The following is a 20,822-nucleotide window of genomic DNA, read 5'->3' on the forward strand; positions in this document are numbered from 1 at the left end:
TCTCTTGCAATTGTGCATGGATGGACTTTGAGTGGTCACTTAAGTTCATGCAACACAAACCGTCAAAGTCCTCACATCCATGTCCTTAAGCTAGGAGTAAAAAGTAAATAGCAGCCCGATTTTGAAGCGTAGCATGGCATATACTATCTACATCAAGTAACAAATCAGAAAAAGCTATACTAGTAGAGTTACTAGTATATTTGAAATAGGTACAATTGTCTGCATCCAATGTTCCCAGGATTCAAAGTTCTTGTGGGGGTAATGCAGGTGATTTACCCAGATACAGCAGCCAGCTGTCCCACTGGTTTATAAGTTCAGGCAACCCCTGGTGTTTTTACAAGTTTGGGCAACTGTGCAACTGTGTCGGTGAACTCACTTGCGGTGAGGGGTACTCCTACCGAGCTCATCATAAATGGGTTCCGGGGAGTCGCTGTGCTGAGACAAAGGGTATCTTGTCCGGTCACCTTCGCCAGTGTCACCCATACGTTTTACTCACAGGGGAAATGTGTGTGCATAAACCTGTTAAAACAAAAAACAGACAAAACCAAGATTAACACTCCCCCCCCCACACTTTTGTCTTTTTTTTTTTTTTTTTAATTCTCATTCTCTGCATCGCAATTGCTGCACAGGTACATGCAACCAATTAGATTCACCCATAAGGGTGATGGTGACATCCTGTGAATCATCAGCAGCCACCACTTCAGCTGCAACTGGTCCTGGCTGCCCAGGGGGGGTGATACCAAACATGTGCACCTGCTAACATTTGCAATACAAGATTGGGTTCAATGTGGAGTGGGGACATCATCCAGAAATACACAGATGCCAAAAGGCCTGCAGGGATCAGAATCCTCGCTCGGTGGTCAATGCAAATTGAGTGCCACTCAGAGTATTGCACCAGAGTGAGTGGTACTTTTATTGGCCTGGCGTGGTAATTTTTCATCAATAGGAGGGGCATTTTATCTCTTGCCACTGCACGGTTGTTCAACACACACACGGCGGTGGGCTGATGATCTACCCATCGCGTGCGTTTTGTACCTCCTAATCTACGCCGTGCATTTTGTACCTCCTAATCTATGCAGTTGCTGTTTCAATAGGCCATTAAGGCATTTCAGCAATCCTGCACCCCGTGGGTGGTAAGGTAAATGCCACACCCACTGTATCTCTCTCTCGGCAGCCCAATTCAGTACTTTATGATTTTTAAAATGAGAACCGTTGTCTGATTGTATTTCAATTGATGTTCCATAGTATGTTTTAATCATATACAGACAGCGAATAGTAGTATAAGCATTTGCATATCTACTAGCCAATTCTGCGGCTGCTCCCTGGGCACATAAGAAGAAAAAAAAGGCCTAAGGTTTGAGACAAGAACAGGGAGAGATCCTTAAAGCTACCGTGATGGACAAAACAGACTTGACCTGGGGAAAACTATGCATTTGTTACTAAAACCAAAGCAGGAAAATGAGGAAAAGAACAAGATAACCTCCCCCCATCCCTCCCTCTTCCCGGGCTTAACACCATTTCCACCTCCTTCCCCCTGCCCCAAGCGGCAGAGGGTGAGGGGGCAGGAAGAGGGATTGGAGGCCACGGTCAGTTAATCACATGTCGCTTTATGCTGCAGTTTACTAAGAGGACACCTACAATAATACCAAAATATAAGGACATTAATATATACAAAATGAACAGTGTACAATTTCTCACCACCCGACATCCAAATGAACGATACTCTGTTTGTCTTTGGCCCAGCTTCCTGCACCTGCACGTTAACGAGACTTGGAAAGCCAGACAGTGTCCTTGGTCTCATTAACAACAACTCTTATCATCAGAGTGTTTTTATCAGCATTCTTCACATACAAAATCCAAAGCTACTGAAAGGAAAATTAACTCCATCCTTGCCGAAATCAGGACAGTATCCACCCCTTATTCCATACCATTTACTTCATGCTTATACATATACACACAGCTTGCTTATACCTGTCTAGGAAACTTTTAATTTACTCCGGATTGTAATCCGTTAATTTGTCTGTTCGCACTGCCTATCTGTTTCCACTTAAACATCTTATATCTTAACGCTGTGCCTTGCACGGCAACAATACCAAACTGGATGTATCACTTGTTCTAATGGGGTCGACCTGCGACACCACACACACCAGAACACTAAGCTACAGTACAAATATAGATCAGCTGGAATAAGCTTACGTCCACACCAACAACACTGAACAGTAACAAAAGTATGACACTGTCAACAAAAAGGACACAAAACCACACACACAAAAAAAAAGTATGACACCGTCGACACAAAGGACACAAACACGCCACCTCTATCATGATGAGTCAAAGCTCCAAAGACTGAGGGCTCCTTGCCCCCCACCCACATGGGACAGTGCACCCTTGGCACAGCATGCACCCCACTGACCAAGCCCCGTCCACTCGCTCCTTACTTCCCACTCCCTGGGTCGTTTGTGCTACAGGAATCCCATCCTCGTCGCTAATTTATGTAACCGGTTCATAGGATTCCTATGCACAAAGATCACCCAGCATATGATATTTAAAAGCACAACAGTATTTATTGCTCTATTATAGCCTTGCATAAGCAGTTACCAGCATAAGCAGTTACAGTTCCTAGCATAAGCAGTTACTAGCATATTGTTCTCCCTTTGTGAGAGTCTTACCAATCCGACTAAGCCGCAGACACCGCCAAGCAGGAGGATGATTATCAGCGGGGTCAGAGCAGAGAAGGGAGGTAGGCGCAGCACCCTCAGGGTGTCCCCTGTTGTTTGTAGAGTGAGCTCTGGGTCCTTTCTCTCTCCCTCTGCTCTGAGCCACCTCTGTTTATACCCTCAGTAGATTCAGTGGAAGAGTACTGACCAGGTGTTGATGCACGCGTGGCCAGTGCATGCAACAAGGCCTGCCAAGTACGTGCTCTGCTAGCTAACAGCGGTTCCCAGATAGCAACAACATACTGCTCAATAACAACCCTCCTAGCTCCCCTCTCCAAGGTCATGTTCTCACAGCTCTGTGCAGCTTGTGATTTCCCACAGTGGCCCTACACAGACCATCACTGAAATCCCTCATACAACATGGGAAGAAAGGGTGAGATAAAGTAGTTGCAAAGTTGGTATTTAATTACTACAATTGATTCTGCCTATTATTCACAGCTCAGACTGATACTTTGTGCCCTGGGCAGATCAGTAAAGACATTTCAATTAAAAAAGCAGTTTACTGAATCTGCACCCTCCAGCCTAATGCACAGGCAGAATTTGCAGCCTCCCTCTCTTTTTAGGTGTTCAGATGCCTTTTATAGACACAAACAGGCTCCTGGATGTCAGAAGTGGGTGAAAGAACCTTATAATAAAGAGCTCTGCTCATTTACAGGGCATGCAGTAAAATAAAGCAATTTGAATGCTCACATGAGACCATGACAAGGGTGATTACTCACAATAACCACTACAAACGTCTGCCCTCAAGGAAATAAAACCTATAAAAACAGGCAGCTTCTGCTGAAGTCTTGTTTTCCAGTCTTTTTAACATTAACATGTTTCATCTGTTGCTAAGCAACAGGGAGAAGGAAGAAATGGGTCAGAAGAGATCTGCTAAGCCAAATCAATAAGATGTAGCAGTGACTGGTATTTGCATTCTCACAACCAATAAATCATTTCGGCTCTTATTGCCACTATTGTGATTCAGGACTGCTTAACAGATGTCCATGCAGCTCCTACTGATTTTTCTAGCATAGAGGAATAACTGGGAGTTATATGGAGAAAGTTAGAGGCAATTCCAGGCTGTTCTTATCTCAGGCAGAGAGCATCCCTGCTCCCTACCTTTGCTGTGCAAAGCCATATTTAGAGTTCAGAAGAAAGAACATTCAATGTTTCTCTCACCTTTATTCCCTCCTTCCTCCTCCTCTACTTCAAGGATGTCTTCCTTTTAAAAAAACATGCAGCAAGTGTTTACAAGCAAGGAACGCTTGGACTGCTGCTCTTTGTAGCTCTCAAATTTATCTGAGTGTGTTGCTGTATCTACCAGCAACACAGCATAAGCATGTCAAAGAAATCCTCTGTTCCTGACACAGTGCACTAATGTACAGTAGAGGCCCAGTGTTCAGAAGTACATGGGTGCCTAAAAACACAGATTGGCACACAGTGCCATTTACAAAGCACCAGCAAGTTAGCTCCTGACTTCTTCCGACCTCACCATCTGGCACTCCAGTTCTTTGTTAGGACAGCTTTGATCTTGTTTCTTTGCTACCAATGGTCAAAAACTTGCTCTTTCCTTTAGGAAAACATTCACTGTTTAGGCCTAAATCTACCTTAGGTTGTCCCACATGCATCATCCCATGCTCCTGGAGTGGCTGACTATGATCCTTCACCTGGTTATAGCAGGATAACTCATTGCTAAGTGCCACAGGAAACATTCCAGTAGCATTTACTGAGCTAATGAAGCTTCTACTTTACCTCCTCTTTCCCTGTTATTTTTAAAAGAATGCCCACTTTGTATTCCTTATGCTGTTTCCATGCCAGACACAGTGCCTTATCACTCACCCACAGCAGCTGAAGGCCCTAGGCTGGAGGCTTACCCTTAAAACATCATCATCTAAGTCTGTAGAAACCACAGAACTTGGTTTTGGTGAAGCAAGACAGTTGAGTCAACACCAGTTCACCTTTCACACAGCACCCCAAAATAGAACCATGAATACTGAGGAACTTGAGCTATAACCTCATGAAGTTCAACCAGGCCAAGTGCAAGGTTCAGGCACAAATATAGGCTGGGCGGGGAATGGATTGAGAGCAGCCCTGAGGAGAAGGACTTGGGAGTGATAGTAGATGAGAAGCTCAACATGAGCCAGCAATGCGCCCTTGCGGCCCAGAAGGCCAACCACATCCTGGGCTGCATCAAGAGAAGCGTGTCCAGCAGGTCGAGGGAGGTGATTCTCCCCCTCTACTGTGCCCTGGTGAGACCCCACCTGGAGTACTGTGTCCAGCTCTGGAGCCCCCAACACAAGAAGGACATGGACCAGTTGGAGAAGGTCCAGAGGAGGGCCACGAAGATGATAAAAGGGCTGGAGCACCTCTCTTATGAGGACAGGCTGAGAGAGTTGGGGCTGTTCAGCCTGGAGAAGAGGAGGCTCCGGGGAGACCTGATAGCGGTCTTCCAGTACCTCAAGGGGGCCTACAAGAAAGATGGGGAGAGGCTGTTCAGTAGGGCCTGTTGTGATAGGACAGGGGGTAATGGTTTTAAGATAGAGGGAGGTAGATTTAGATTGGATATTAGGAAAAAATTTTTTACAATGAGGGTTGTAGAACACTGGAACAGGTTTCCCAGAGAGGTGGTGGAAGCCCCATCCCTGGAAACAGTCAAGGCCAGGCTGGACGGGGCTCTGAGCAACCTGATCTAGTTGGGGATGTCCCTGCTCCTTGCAGGGGGTTTGGACTAGATGACCTTTGAAGGTCCCTTCCAACTCTAACCATTCTATGATTCTATGATTCTATGATATTAACTGATAACAGGCTTTCCAACTAATTAGAAATAGCTTTCAATTTGTGACAGCATCACGATTCCATAAGACTGTGGCTTACGTTGTGCTGCTAGAACTTCCCCCTGGCACATTTCTAAAGATGCCTGCCCCACTTCTTGCTACATTTTTGTGAAGCTTGATTTCCTCACAATCTGTGTGCACACATACGTCTGTCCGGTCTCCCACAACTGAGCTCCCACAGCTTTCCAAGGGGACACAGAGAAGAAACTCTGTGACTCCATTGCAGGGAAGAAACTACCAAGTGCCTTCAGGCCCATTGTGACGATGTGCTTCTCCCTCCCAATCTGGCCACTTTTCCTGTAACCTTGCTCTAGTTATAACTATCAGTGATAGATGTGTTTGGTCCTGATGGTCATGGCGGCATTTGGCTTAAAGGGGATTCGGGGGAGACAGATAACAACACAGTAGCCAAGGAATGGCAATGTATGCCCCTAACCACAGTGCCAGTTAATGTCTAACTGAAGCCAAATTTGGCAGAAACTAACATCTACAGTTGGTATGCAAATATAGCTATGAGTCAATTATCTTGCTCTATAAATAGTGAGCAGCCCAGGAGCCCTTTGAGCTTTCCTGCACAGCAGTGGTCTGCACATCGGGATCTCCCCTTGAGTAGGGATGCCTCTCAAGGTTACTCCTTGAGGTTGAGAGATTCCTTGCCACAATAGATTCTCATTAAGTGACTAATAGCATGCTAAACTTTGAAATCTTAGCTAAGTGATATAAAGGACTGACTGTGCACATATAATCCTTTAGGCATAAACTGTTGGTCAAGCCTGGGACTAAGATTGGATCCAGCTGTACCTAGACTCCTCTCTAAGAAGGAGTTTAGAAAGCAAGGGGGTTCTCTCTGAATCTCATGAATCAATGGGAGGGTGTCCCTGACAGTTTTGTCTGACCCCATCCTCTGTGCAGTAAATAATCCAGTGTACCTTACCGTTGAATCTTGTTAAATCACTGTCGCATCTACCGTTTACTATCAAACTTTTTAAAATCAAAATCACGGGTTTATATATAAAATAAAATTTATAGTTGCTTCTCTCTTACGAGTGAAGTGCATCACTCCCATTCACAACACCCATTTCAGAGTATGAGGGATTGGTGTGAGAGACTGTGTCGAATATTTGTCTCAACATTGTCGAAACATCAAACCACCACCCAAACAATGGCTTCCCGTTATCTTGCAAGGCAACTCCTGTTGTCTTGCGAAACTGAATGCAGAGCTCTAGCCCTCCCCTCCCCACCCCACCCCCCCCCCCCCCCCCCCCCCGGCATGCACCCAGAGATGCATATCGCCCGGTAATGGATCACCCGGTAATGGGCATGCATATCACTGCCAGGTGAGGGGTGTGGCTAGGAAAATTAGCTCTTCTCTTCACTTCACTTCATTCATTCAATGGAATACACATTCGCCGGAATACACATCCACGGAACCGACATTGAGATGACCAACACTGGACGGATCATCCCCCCATCGAGCGAACTGAACTGTCGGGACGCCACAGCTCCGTGGTGGTAGCTATTACAACCGAAACTCTTTTCCCTCTTTCCTTTCTCTCCTTTCTCTTCCATTTACAAACTTCTTGCTGGGTTAATAAAGTTACCTGGCACTTGACTCCATTTTGAGTCTTAATTCTGTTCCCGAGAATATGAACAAAACCACGCTCCAGTGTGTGAGAGGTCAGTCCAGCCACCCCTAGCCTCCCAGACTCATCTGAGGTCGGCTGGAACGCAAGGGGGCCTTCCTCTCATCCAAAATCGGAACATGACAACTGGAAACCAGGTTCCCTTTGTTCCGTGGCTCAGAAACTCTCTCTCTTTTATATCCATATTCTCCTGATGTTTGCAGTAGTGTCATTTTTATAAAGGAGTTACTCTTACACTTCAGGCTACCAAAAAAGGTAACATTTTCGGGAAACAGCACACCAAATTTTTAAGAAAAATTAAAATCAAATAAACTGTGGAGTTTTTTTCATGAAGCTTTTCTGACAGAAGCAGTGGAAGTAGGAGAGCCTGGTTCTGCTGACTTGCTCTCTTGCTGCTCTACCTCCATCTCTTCTGCCACGTTCCCCTTTGGCCTTCCCCAGCCCCAAACCACTAGTTCCCCACACACGTCCTCTGTACTGTCAATACTCTCGCCTCTTTCCATGTTCAGCTAGCAACTGGGCTGAAGGGAAGCACATGAAGCTATTGTTAATTCTGATCTGCACACACAGCGGCATGCCCACACACACGCTAATTGGTATATTGGTGGCTAAATAGAACAGGCAACTGCTGAATTTACATTATAGTGTTTCCCACAATGAAGTCAGCAATTTGTATCCTTCTAATCTAGCTCCAACTTTCACCAAAAAATTTTAGAAAGTGATTCTTCACTTCGAGACATCTACCCACCTTTAAAGGCTGGTGCAAATTGGCTCAGAAGCTGTCAGGGGTCTGGGAGAGAGTATTGCATGAGCCTTGTCTCCTCCAAAAAGTGGAGAGAAAGAAAAAGGAGAAGTGTCTAAAAATTACCAGAACACCACTTTCAAGACAATGATTCCTACTTTCAGGAAGAAAACCCAATGATGTTTGTGCTGAATTTGCTAATCATTTGCTGCTTGCACTATCAACTGTCGGAGTGAGAGACGGACCCGGAGTAACGACGCGATCTCAATATGAGTATGATCGTTCTCCTTTATTTCACGTGGTTACATGTCTTATATAGAAGATAACTGAGAGCACGCGCTCCTAGCTAAAATATGATTCGTTAAGTCTCTATGTTCACGTGCACGGCTCTCTCCACCTGCACCCTGCTCCACGTTCAGCCCCCCCTGTCACGTATGCCAGCTGTTTTCCTTCTTCTCAAGGTTGCTTCGTTTACTTTCTCACAGGAAGCCTCATTACTTTCTCACAGGCGGCCTCAGTGATGTCCTTGAGGCCTGCTGCTCACAAACATAACAATTCCATTCGGTCTGGATTGTTCACTAAGTGCCCCTGGTACTCCAGGTATCCAACAAATCCCCCTTTTGGTTTTGAACAATCCAGACCCACTTTCATCATACGTTCCATAGCTTTCACAAAGCATTTTAAAATATACCCCAAAATCATCAGTGTCAACAGCAAACCCATCAATAATACCAACCCATAAACTATCAAATCTTTTAGCCAGCCTGTGACCCCCAAGGATTTCAACCAGTCTGTTAACCTGCTTTCCACTTGTATTGCATGCATGTTGCATCATAACTCTGCCAACTGATAGCGTATCGACTTAGAGTGATCAGAAACATTCATGCAACACATACCTTCAAAATCTTCACATCCATGTCCATGCGCTAATAACAAAAAATCAATGGCTGCTAGATTCTGCAAAAATATCATGACGCATGCTATCCATGTCTTCTAATAATCCTGATAACATGCTAGAGGTTAAATTCGTTTGCTTTTGTGCCCAACAAGCTAATTTATTTAAGTTAGCTAAAGCTTTTTGCAGTTGCTGCCCAAGGAACAAATAAAGATAATGCTATCCGCTCAGCTGTACCCAACAGGGTTAAATTGCTGTCACAATGGGGAGTCAATACTTTTAGCGATCTTCTTGCTCGAGTATGATTCCATAATGTTCTCATAGGTGGAGCAAACACTATCAATTTTCCAAAATAACATGGTCCTCCAATAGCCCTTTTTGGTACTCCTGACCTTATTTTACTACAATATCAACTAGGTTAATGTAGGCCTCTACTGAATCTCCCCCTTTTTTTTTTTTTTTTTCTTTTTTTTTTTTTTCTTTTTTCTTTTTTTTTTTCTTTTTTTTTTTGATTAGCCAGATTGTCTGTATTGAGTTGTTAATCATTTTTTGCAAGCATGGTATGTTAATGATTATGCCTAGTATGATGCCTAGTATCACAATTCCGATTTTAACCAAGGACAGCAACCACCCAGTTATGCCACACACAAGCTTAGTTAATAAAATTACTGATCACACGTTATACATATTCATGATTACGAAGCAAAGCTAAGTTTCACTACCTTCTAGTAATTTTCTACTATAACATTCTTCTACTATTATAGATATAACAACTCCAGTAACTTTCTTATCTATAAGAGCAATGACTAGTTTTCTGCAGGCCTCTGTTGAAACAAGCCATAAATTCTGCTAACAATGTTTTGTATCTTAAAGCTTCCCTTCTCATTCCATGGTGTTCTGGTTTTGTTAGTGAGGGGGGGGGCCTAAGGTGGTTGCTTCTGTAGGAAACTGCTAGAAGTCGCTCCCCTTTGTTCAGTGGACTCGGCCGGGCCTAGGGCGGACCCGCTGCTGGCCAAGGCCGAGCCAATTGGTAGCAGAATGTCCCGTGATAACGCCTCTGCGATAACGTATTTAAGAAGGGGAAAACAGGAAAAAGAGAAGGAGAAGATGTGAAGCAGCTGAGCGGGGGGCAGAGAGGGGGAGGCGCGAGCCTCATGGGCCTTGCAGGCCTCACCCTCTGGCCTCCCGCCGGGCAGCCGACTGGGCCCAACTCGGCCCGGCCCGGCTGCAAGAAGTGGAGAGGAGATGAGAAGTGAATAAGATGTAAAAAGGATCCTGAGAGACGTCTGCCAGCCTGTTGTGAGGAACGGCTGCAGACGCCAAGGTCAGTGAAGAAGGAGGGGGAGGAGTAATATGGCTCCTGGCCAAGATTCCTCTGCATCTCGTGGTGAAGACCATGGTGAGGCAGGCTGTCCCCCTGCAGCCCATGGAGGTCCACGGAGGGGCAGAGATCCACCTGCAGCCCGTGGAGGACCCCACGCCGGAGCAGGTGGAGGCCTGAAGGAGGCTGTGGCCCGTGGAGGGCCCGCTGGGACAGCTGTTCTAGAGGGACTGCACCCGTGGAAGAGATGACCCACGCCGGAGCAGTTTCACGAAGGACTGTGGCCCTTGGGAGGGACCCCACTCTGGAGCAGAGGAGGAATGCGAGGAGTTCTTCCCCCGACGATCATACAGCGGCGTAAAACAACGCGTGATGAACTGACCGCGACCCCCATTCCCTTTTCCCCCCCCGTGCCGCTCGGGGGGGAAGGTAGTAGAGATAATGTTAAGCTTGGGAAGAGGGAGGGGTGGGGGAAGGTTATCTTGTTCCCTGTCTCATTCTCCTGCTAATTTTAGAAATAAATGAATCGTTTTCCCCAAGTCGAGTCTGTTTTGCCCATGACGGTACCTTTAAGGATTTCTCCCCGTCCTTATCTCAAACCTTGAGCCGTTTTTCTTATATCATCTCCCCCTATTCTCTCGGAGGGTGGGGGGAGCAAGAGAGAGACTGCGTAGTCTGGTCCCGATCGGGGCTGAACTACGACACATGGCTTTCTTCCTGAGAGCATGATTGCATTCCTCCCCCAAAGTCGGTGTGCTTTCACTGATACCATACTGGCTCAGCGAAATACCACATCTCCCCCTTCTTTGTTTATGAGAAGAGGCTTGTTTCAACGCTTTATCTATTAAAGTCTGCACACATTTTAAGACACAGAATATAGATCAAAATACATATATAAAAGGAATGAATAAGCATCCTACAGCTATTAGTAACAAGCTTATATCAAGTCACCAAAAGATTTCTGAATATATCAAAACCATCACTTTGTTGCTGTTTTTGTACTCCTTTTTGCAAGTTTTGAATACTTTTGTGAATGGATTCCGAATGATCAGACAGATTCATGCAGCAAAGCCCATCAAAATCCTGACAATCATGATTTTGTGCTAATAATAAAAAAAAAATCTATTGCTGATCTATTCTGTTACTAACCCAACTACGCCAAAGACACCGCTGAGCAAGAGGATGTTTATCAGCCGGGTCAGAGCACAGAAGGGAGACAGGCGCAGCACCTTCAGGGCGTCCCCTGTTGTAAATAAAGTGTGCTCTGGGTCCTCTCCCCCTCCCCGCCCCGAGTCACCCCCGTTTTATCCTCAGCAGATTCAGTGAAAGAGTAGCCACTAGACGTTGCTGCACGCGTGGCCAACGCATACAACAAGGCCTGACCAGACGTTGCTGCATGCGTGGCCAGCACATGCAACAAAGCCTGTCAAAATATGTGCTCTGCAGGCTAACAGCGGTTCTGTTTTGTAAAGTAGCATAGTATATAGAATCTACACCAGTTAACAGTGTTAATAGTGCCGATGCAGTTGTATTTATTTGCTTAGCAAGCCAACAGTACAATTTATTTAGCACAGTTAATGCCTAGGCACTTGCCACACTAGGTGTAAAGACTGAAGCAGCAGTAATTTTACTTAGTTTCCAAAACTCTGTATTGTCTTGGCAATCAGATTCAATGCTATGTATGCTTCGTTTAGGTCTTTTATGCTGTCTGGATTTTGATATGTGCTCGCATGATTACGTCATGCTGTGTCGTTGCAATGTATAGATCTTAAAGCATTTACAATCATTACCCCTCTAGAAACATTAGCTCTTGAATAGTTAAAAAAAATAGACAGATGGACTTTACTGATCTCAAAAAGTTCCATCTTTTGTAGTTTTAGCACTCAGCACTCGTGGTTGCTGCTCTTTTACACAGAGTTGCCGTCCTACCGGTATCTGGCAGGTCAACCAAACATGTTCTGAAATACCCGCAGACGATACAGACAGGGATCCACTTGCTTACTGCTCCTGTAAAGACATGAGCATATCCCTTCCCCCATGTTATAAGAGGGAACGGTCCTTCCACTTATACAAAGCTTGACTCAGACAGGAGTATCTGTTAACCATGTCAGGGGCGGGGGGGGGGGTGGGGCGCCTGGCGGCGGCTGTGGCCCCGGGCATATAGGAGGAAAGAAAACTAAAACCCGAGGTTTAAGACAAGAATAGGGAGGGATCCTTAAAGCCACTGCTACAAGCAAAACAGACAATCACTAAAACCAAAGTAGGATAATGAAAAAAGGAACAAGACAACCTCCTCCCAACCCTCCCTCTTCCCGGGCTTAACACCATCCCCACCTCCCTCCCCTGCCCCCTGAGCGGGACAGGGATGGGGGGCGGGAAGAGGGAATGGGGGTTACAGACAGTTAATCATGCACCGCTTTATTGATATCAACGGTTTAACTGCTGCACCTACAGCAGCAGCCATGACTGTAGCCTTTTCTTGTTCTAACATTCGCTCGGCAGCTTCCAGCAGTTGCCCTGTACTAGATCCTTTTGGCAGCACACTAAGGGCTCTCTTAGTTTTTTGGGGGTTTTTTTTGTTGTTGTTTTGTTTTGTTTTGTTTTTTTTTTCATTAGCATTATTAAAGGCAAGCATATCTAAGAACTTTGCTTTCATGTCATCATCCAGATCAGGGTGAGCCATAATTGCAGTGTGCAACCGATCAATAAATTTCCCATATGGTTCTGTGGGACCTTGCCTTACTGACGTAAAGGCAGGTCCGGACTTTTCATTGTACACCCTAGCAAGCGCTCTATAAGCCAAATCTTGGCCCAGTTGTAACACTTTGGTAGCAAATTACGCTTGCCAATCAGATCGTGTGTAGGGTCCCGCTCCCATCAGCATTTGAGTTTGCACCCCGAATAATGGATCACCCTGTTGTCGAGGCGTTGCAGGTGCCCTATCACAAGCAGTCTGCCAGTGCTGAAAAAACTGCAGCTGCTGTGACGGTAGCAAAAGCATCTGGACAATCATTCTAATATCATAAGGAGTTAAAAACTGTGACAAAAAAAAATATGCTGCAACACAGATTGAGTATATGATGATTTTAGCCCATACTGAGTAACTGCACTTTTAGCTTCCTTCAATATTTTCCAGTCTAATGCTTGCCACACACTTCTCCCAGTATTATTGGTCACAACTGGAAATGCCATGGGCAAAGGCTCTCCTTCTATCAAAGCATCTCGAATCACCTCTTTCCACTGCACTATCGGATTCAAAACCCCGGCCCCTCCCGCCGGCGTCCCTTGCAAAGGTGCAAAAAGACTGATCTCACCCGATGCTCCGTTCGGAACGAATAGGTTGGACGCTGGCAGGTCTCGATGTGGCACAGGCGAAGGAGTTGACAAGTTTCCCAGCGACGCTTCTAGGCGAACCTCTAGGGCTTTCAGCCTTTTTAGCGTCTCTTGCAGCTGTGCATCCTTCAAGACGGATGAATGTTCATCCCCCTCTTCTTCACGCCGTGGTGGCAGGGAAGAAGGTGGTAACGGGGGATAAACCGGAGCTGTTGGCGCCAGCGAAAAGGCTCGTGACTCTGAGCCTGCACTGGCGCAGTGTGGCGGGGTGCCTGGCAGTGGTACATCTGATGGTGGTGAAAAGTCTTTGGCAGTTTTTCCCTCTGGTGCCCGCATATCTATAGTTATAGGGGCTGTGGCTGCATTTCCTGGAGTCCTTGCTGGGACTCAAACCCTGACACCGTCAGCACGAGCAGGGGCGGCGGCAGGGCTCGTTAAACCCGAGAACAGCATGCTAGCAGTGGAGGTGGACCCTTTGGCTGGAGTTAAGGCCGCAAGAGCAGATGTGGCAACTGAATGCTTGGCTTTCATGCTTATCAATGTTTCGTTAATTAGCCTCCACACGGTGGAGAGTTTGCTCGCCTCCTTTGATCCTTTACTTTTTTCATCCCACAGCTCTTTTCCTATCTTTTCCAATGTCGGGAGTTCAAAAGCAGCATCAACTGTGGAGATTAATTCCCTTTTCTTTGCCCACTGCAGCAAAGCTTCTAGGATGGCCGAGTCATAAATCAGTCCTCTCATAGAGAGCATATGTTGGAGGAGCTTAACCACTGCTGACTCCTCTTTGGTCAGTGTGGACCCCATCTCCTCCCCGGCCGCTCGCCATTCCACAACCGAAAATATCAGATGGCTATTGGAAAAATGACCCCAAGTCTGTCCCAGTTTAATCAGACGGACTATCTGTTTCACCGGTGCTTCTATCCCTCTCTTAGAGAGGATCCCGGCGAGTAACTTGGCTGCCGCTTCTAGCTCCATTGCAGCACCTGAGAGGTGAGGAGCAACCTCACACCGGTGTCTGTCTTGACTGTGCACCAGACAGCACTTCTCTCAGCCGTTGTTTTCCCACTCCCCTCCTCTAGCTGCTTACCGCAGTCTCGGAGACGTCGGTCTCGCTGCTCCTTAGTCGAGCCGAACCATCCTCTGCTACCAGATGTCGGAGTGAGAGACGGACCCGGAGTAACAACGCGATCTCAATATGAGTATGATCGTTCTCCTTTATTTCACGTGGTTACATGTCTTATATAGAAGATAACTGAGAGCACGCGCTCCTAGCTAAAATATGATTCGTTAAGTCTCTATGTTCACGTGCACGGCTCTCTCCACCTGCACCCTGCTTCACGTTCAGCCCCCAGTCACGTATGCCAGCTGTTTTCCTTCTTCTCAAGGTTGCTTCGTTTACTTTCTCACAGGAAGCCTCATTACTTTCTCACAGGCGGCCTCAGTGATGTCCTTGAGGCCTGCTGCTCACAAACATAACAATTCCATTCAGTCTGGATTGTTCACTAAGTGCCCCTGGTACTCCAGGTATCCAACAATCAACATTTGCAGGACTGTTGCTTAACTTCCACGCTGCAGGAACACTAAAGCCAAATGAAGTCTTAAGCCTTGAGTGGCAACACTGAAAGTTTGTGAAAGTTCTACCAGAAGAGATAAAAAAGTACACCTATAAAACAGTGTGTCCAGCAGTTCAGAAAATAAAGCAACTGTCCTGATTCCAACTGGGATAGAGTTAATTTTCACAAGAAGCTGGGAAGGGATACAGTCAGGATAGCTGACCCAAACTGGTCAAAGGGATATTCGATACAATATGACATCAGACTCAGTATATAAAGTGGAGATGGTGTCGGGAGCAGGACCATTGCTTTGGAGTGGGCTGGGCATTGGGTTTCGTGCAGTGAGCAAATTATACTGTGAATCATGCACTTCATATATTCTATTATTGTTGTTGTTTTTTTCTTGTTTTCTCTTTCTTTGCTGTCCTGTTAAACTGTTTTTATACCAACCCATGAGTTTTGCCTTTCTTTTTCCCAATTCTCTTCCTTATCCCACTGAAAGGAAGGAAGAGCAAACAGCCAGGTGGTATTTAGTTGCTGGCTGGGGCTAAACCACGACAACAACTCACCATAAAGATCATAAGTTGAGAGCATGGAGAGTGCCAAAATGAAAACCTACAACTTTCTGAAATTATTAGCTCATGCTGGTGAAACTACACTTACGAAGAGAAACTGACTCTGGTAAATATCCATAAAGGTTTTTGAAGGTCCATTTGTGTCACAGCTGCATGGACATTTCTTACCCATCAGTTTCTCATCTTAAGAAAGGTGTTATCAACACCTTAAACCTGCAGGACACACCAAGGCCTCAGTTTCATTCCAGTAATGCTGCAGTGAGACCTAGACTACACATCTCTAAAATGCACTGTGCAGATTAGAAAGGTGAACATGAACCTGCCGTTCAGTATGCCCGTTTCACATAAACATATTTCCTTAAATTATGTTGTTTTCTCCCACTTTGTGCCTAAAGAACAGGAGAGCTCAGAGCCCGCAAATCCAATCAGGACTCTACTGTGCTTGGCAGCTCCCAGAGAGGAAGACAGCACTTGCCTTGTACTGCTGAAAAAGACAGTGGCCTTGGTCTCATTAGCAACAACTCATATCAGTGTGTTTATTAACATTTTTCACATATAAAAAGCAAAACACACTGGCTACTGAGAGGAAAATTAACTCCATCACTGCCAAAACTCAAGACAATATCAACCCTGTATTCCACACCATTTACATAATGCTTATATATATATACACATACAGACATCATTCCCTCAATCCATGGGCCATCCCTCCAAAGTCTGTTGAATTCATTCAGTCCAGGACTCTGGGATCCATCTATCGTAACACTCTTTCAGGGCAGGGGAGATGGCATGCAGTGTGGGGTTGTATGCTGCACCTGGAGCTCGCAGCTGGTACATCTAGCACAGCTGGAGTATCATGTCCATGGTCTGCGAATTGGATGTGGATCTCCAGGAAATTGTTGGGTGCCAGTTCTGGTTCCACCCCCGCTGCACCTCGCTCATTTTCATCAAAGTTCGTTCTCCACTAATCAGGGTGATTCTTGCTGCGATACCTTAGATATGGCATAATAACTACAGACATGATGTCGTAGTTCAGCCCCAATCGGGCCCAGACTACGCAGTCTATCTCTCACTCCCCCCACCCTCCGAGAGAATAGGGAGAGATAATATAAGGAAAAACGGCTCAAGGTTTGAGATAACGAGAGAGAGAAAATCCTTAAAGTTACCATTACGGGCAAAACAGACTCGACTTGGGGAAAATTATTCATTTATTAATTACTAAAACCAAAGCAGGATAATGAGACAGAGAACAAGATAACCTCCCTCCACCCCTCCCTCTTCCCAGGCTCAACATTATCTCTACCACCTTCCCCACCCCAAGCGGCACAGGGGGGAAGAGGGAATGGGGGTCGCAGTCAGTTCATCACGTGTTGTTTTACTCAGCTGCTTCATGGTCGGGGGAAGAACTCCTCACATTCCTCCCCTGCTCCGTTGTGGGGTCCCACCCCTACACCACAGTCCTTCGTGAAACTGCTCTGGCGTGTGTCATCTCTTCCACGGAGTGTAGTCTCTCCAGAACGGCTGTCCCAGTGGGCCCTCCACGGGCCACAGCCGCCTTCAGGCATCCACCTCCCCCGGTACGGGGTCCTTCACGGGCTCCAAGTGGATCTCTGCTACTCCGTGGACCTCCATGGGCTGCAGGGGGACAACCTGCTCCACCATGGTCGTCACCACAGGCTGCAGGGGAATCTTGGCCAGGAGCCACATTACTCCTCCCCCTCCTTCTGAACTGACCTTGGCATCTGCAGCCATTCCTCTCACAAGAGAAGTTCTTCACAACAGGCTGGCAGACGCCTCTCAGAATCTCTTCACATCATCCATCTCATCTCCTCTCCACTTCTTGCTGCCGGGCTGGGCTGAGTCAGGCCCAGTCGGCCACCTGGCAAGAGGCCAGAGGGTGAGGCCTGCAAGGCCCATGAAGCCTGTGCCTCCCCCTCTGCGCCTCTGCCCCCACTCAGCTTCACATCTTCTCTTCTCTCTTTTTTTTCTGTTTTCCCCTTCTTAAATATATTATTGCAGAGGCATTATCAGGGAACATTCTGCTACCAATTGGCTCGGCCTTGGCCAGCAGCAGGTCCGCCCTAGGCCTGGCCGAGTTCACTGAACAAAGGGGAGCGACTTCTAGCAGTTTCCTACAGAAGCTACCACCTTAGGCCCCCCCTCACTAAACAAAACCACAACACATGATTATATACAGTTCAAATTATTAGCTATTTTCACCTAGAATCAAATCTCCTTGAAGTACACATCAGAGTTCCCCATTCTCCTGCAATCACTCACCAAGTAGAATCATAAAATGGTTAGGGTTGGAAGGGACCTTCAAAGGCCATCTAGTCCAACCCCCCTGCAGGGACATCCCCGACTAGATCAGGTTGCTCAGAGCCTCATCCCACCTGGCCTTGAACGTTTCCAGGGATGGGGCATCCACCACCTCTCTGGGCAACCTGTTCCAACGTTCTACAACTGTCATGGAAAAAAAATTGTACATCCAGGTGCATGAGCAAAAGCAATCCCATGCATGGGTTTGCCTTTTCTCAGGGGAGGAATAACCCAGTCTGTCTTCCCCAACATATTCCTTACATGCACCACAGGGACTTCATCTCCTTCTACACTACATAAAGGCTCTGATTAGGGAGGGCCAGCTTTCCATTGGGACAGATGGATCCTTGAATGTTGACTAGGAAGGTGAGTTTTGCAAAATGTATATCTCAATTTTTGAAAGTCCCACCACCCACTGCTCTCAGTGTAGTTTTCAGCAGTCCATTGTACCTTTCAATTTTTTTCCTGAGGTTGATGCGCGATAGGGGACATGATATATGCACTCAATGTCATGCTCTTTGACCCAGTTGTCTATGAGGTTCTTTCAGAAATAAGTCCCATTGTCTGACTCAATTCTTTCTAGAGTTCTATATGTGGCATTTTTTCCCTGATGGCCTGAGGAGTCATGGAACCACTGAGCAAAAAAAAGTTCACCCCTATGTTACCTGTCTAGGTCCACTTGGGAAACTTTCATCTTAGCAGCCTGATCCACTTGCTGGTTGTTTTGATGTTGTTCCGTGGCTCGACTCTTGGGTACGTGGGCATCTACATGATGTACTTTTACAGCCAGATTCTCTAACCAGGCAGCAATATCTTGCCACAATGCAGCAGCCCAGACGGGCTTCCCTCTACGCTGCCAGTTGCTCTGCTTCCATTGCTTTAACCATCCCCATAGGGCATTTGCCACCATCCATGAGTCAGTGCAGAGATAGAGCACAGGCCATTTTTCCCATTCATCAATGTTTAAAGCCAGCTGGATGGCTTTCACCTCTGCAAACTGACTTGATTCACCTTGGCCTTCAGTGGCTTCTGCCACTCGTCATGTAGGCCTCCACACAGCAGCTTTCCACCTTCGATGATTTCCTATAATACGGGAAGACTCATCAGTGAAGAGGGCATACTGCTTCTCATTTTCCCATAGATTATTATATGGTGGGGCCTCTTCAGCACAGGTCACCTCTTCCTCTGGTGGCTTTGCAAAATCTTGGCCTTATGGCCAGTCTGCAATTGCTTCTAAGATCCCTGGGCGATTGGAGTTTCCTATTCAAGCCCATGGTGTGATCAGCGCGACCCACTTAATCCACGTAGCATCAGCTGCACGATGCATAGAGGGGAACCTTCCTTTGAACATCCAGGCCAGCACTGGCAGTCAGGGTGCCAAAAGGAGCTGTGCTTCAGTACCAATCACTTCTGAAGCAGCTCGAACGCCTTCATGTGCTGCCAGTATCTCTTTTTCAGTTGGAGTATAGTGGGCCTTGGAGCCTCTATAGCCCCAGCTCCAAAACCCTAGGGGTCAACCTTGAGTCTCCCCTGGTGCTTTCTGCCAGAGACTCCAGGTAGGGCCATTGTCCCCAGCTGCAGTGTAGAGCACATTTTGCACATCTTCTCCTGTTCGGACTGGCCCAAGGGCTACTGCATGAACAATCTCCTGTTTAATTTGTTCAAAGACTTGTCGTTGCTCAGGGCCCCATTATAAATCATTCCTCTTTCGGGTCACTTCATAGAGAGGGCTTACAATCATGCTGTAATTTGGAATATGCATTCTCCAGAAACACACAATGCCCAAGAAAGCCTGTGTATCCTTCTTGTTAGTTGGTAGAGCCATAGCTGTTATTTTGTTGACCACATCCATTGGAATCTGACGACGTCCATCTTGCCATTTTACTCCTAAAAACTGGATCTCTTGTGTGGGCCCCTTGATTTGCTTCATTTTATGGCAAAATGAGCTTCCAGAAGGATTTGGATTATTTTCTCCCCTTTCTCAAAAGCTTCTGCTGCTGTGTTGCCCCACACAATTATATCATCAATGTATTGCAGATGTCCTAGAGGTCCACCCTTTTCCAGTGCAGTCTGGATCAATCCATGGCAAATGGTGGGGCTATGTTTCCACCCCTGGGGTAGTCGATTCCAGGTGTACTGGACCTCACCCTCCAAGTGAAAGCAAACTGTAGCCTGCGTTCTGCTGCCAAAGGGATTGAGAAGAACGCATCAGCAATATCAGTGGTGGCATACCACTTGGCTGCCTTTGACTCTAGTTCATACTGGAGTTCTAGCATGTTAGTCACCGAGGTGACAGCTTCTGAGTTGGCATGATCCACAGCGGCGCAGCGCAGCGAGGGGATTCCTGAACCAGGGAAGCTCAGGGCAGAGAGGAACAAGGCACCAGGAGCTCACGCGAGAGCAGCTGACAAGATATGGGCAGAGCCAAGGGGCACCAGCAGTCTGGCCCCTCTCCACATATAAAGCAGGCCCCAGGGAGCTCCAGCAACCCAGAGCAGGCAAACACGACAGGCAATCAGGGTGTGGCGCATCAGCAAGGGCATGGCGCGGCAGTTTGCATGGCAGTTCGCGAGGGCAGGGCGCGTCAGCGAGGGCGCTGACCCAGGGCACTTGCTGTTCCCGACTCTAAGGGCAACACGGCAAACACTCGCCTGAGAGCAAAGGCTGCAGCTCCGGCCAGGAGGCCTGCACCAGCTACCCCTGCGGTGGTCGATGCCTCTGTGCAGACGGAGAAGCCTAAGGGAGAGGCTTCAGTGCAGACCTCGGGCTGCAGGCAGTGCCTGGACCCTACTCCTGGGGCAGGAACAGGTGGCAGCCCTGCCTGCAGAAGGTGTGCCCAGGTGGAGGAGCTCCTGTGGCAGGTGGCTGAGCTGCAGGAGGCAGTCAAGAGGCTGTGTGACATCAGGGA

General features: G+C 47.0%; 1 long non-coding RNA gene across 1 annotated transcript in view; it reads right to left on the reverse strand.

Annotated features, from left to right (window-relative positions):
- Window positions 1-387: 387 nt before the first annotated feature.
- Window positions 388-20,822, reverse strand: part of LOC147596683 (uncharacterized) — a 698,175-nt gene continuing 677,740 nt past the window's right edge. Inside the window, exon 3 of the long non-coding RNA XR_015261361.1 lies at window positions 388-519. This is a non-coding gene — a long non-coding RNA (uncharacterized LOC147596683). The remainder of the gene's footprint in view (window positions 520-20,822) is intronic.

The sequence above is a fragment of the Chlamydotis macqueenii genome, chromosome W (genome assembly GCF_036417535.1).
Source record: "Chlamydotis macqueenii isolate bChlMac1 chromosome W, bChlMac1.mat, whole genome shotgun sequence".
In the NCBI taxonomy this organism is placed as follows: Eukaryota; Metazoa; Chordata; class Aves; order Otidiformes; family Otididae; genus Chlamydotis; species Chlamydotis macqueenii.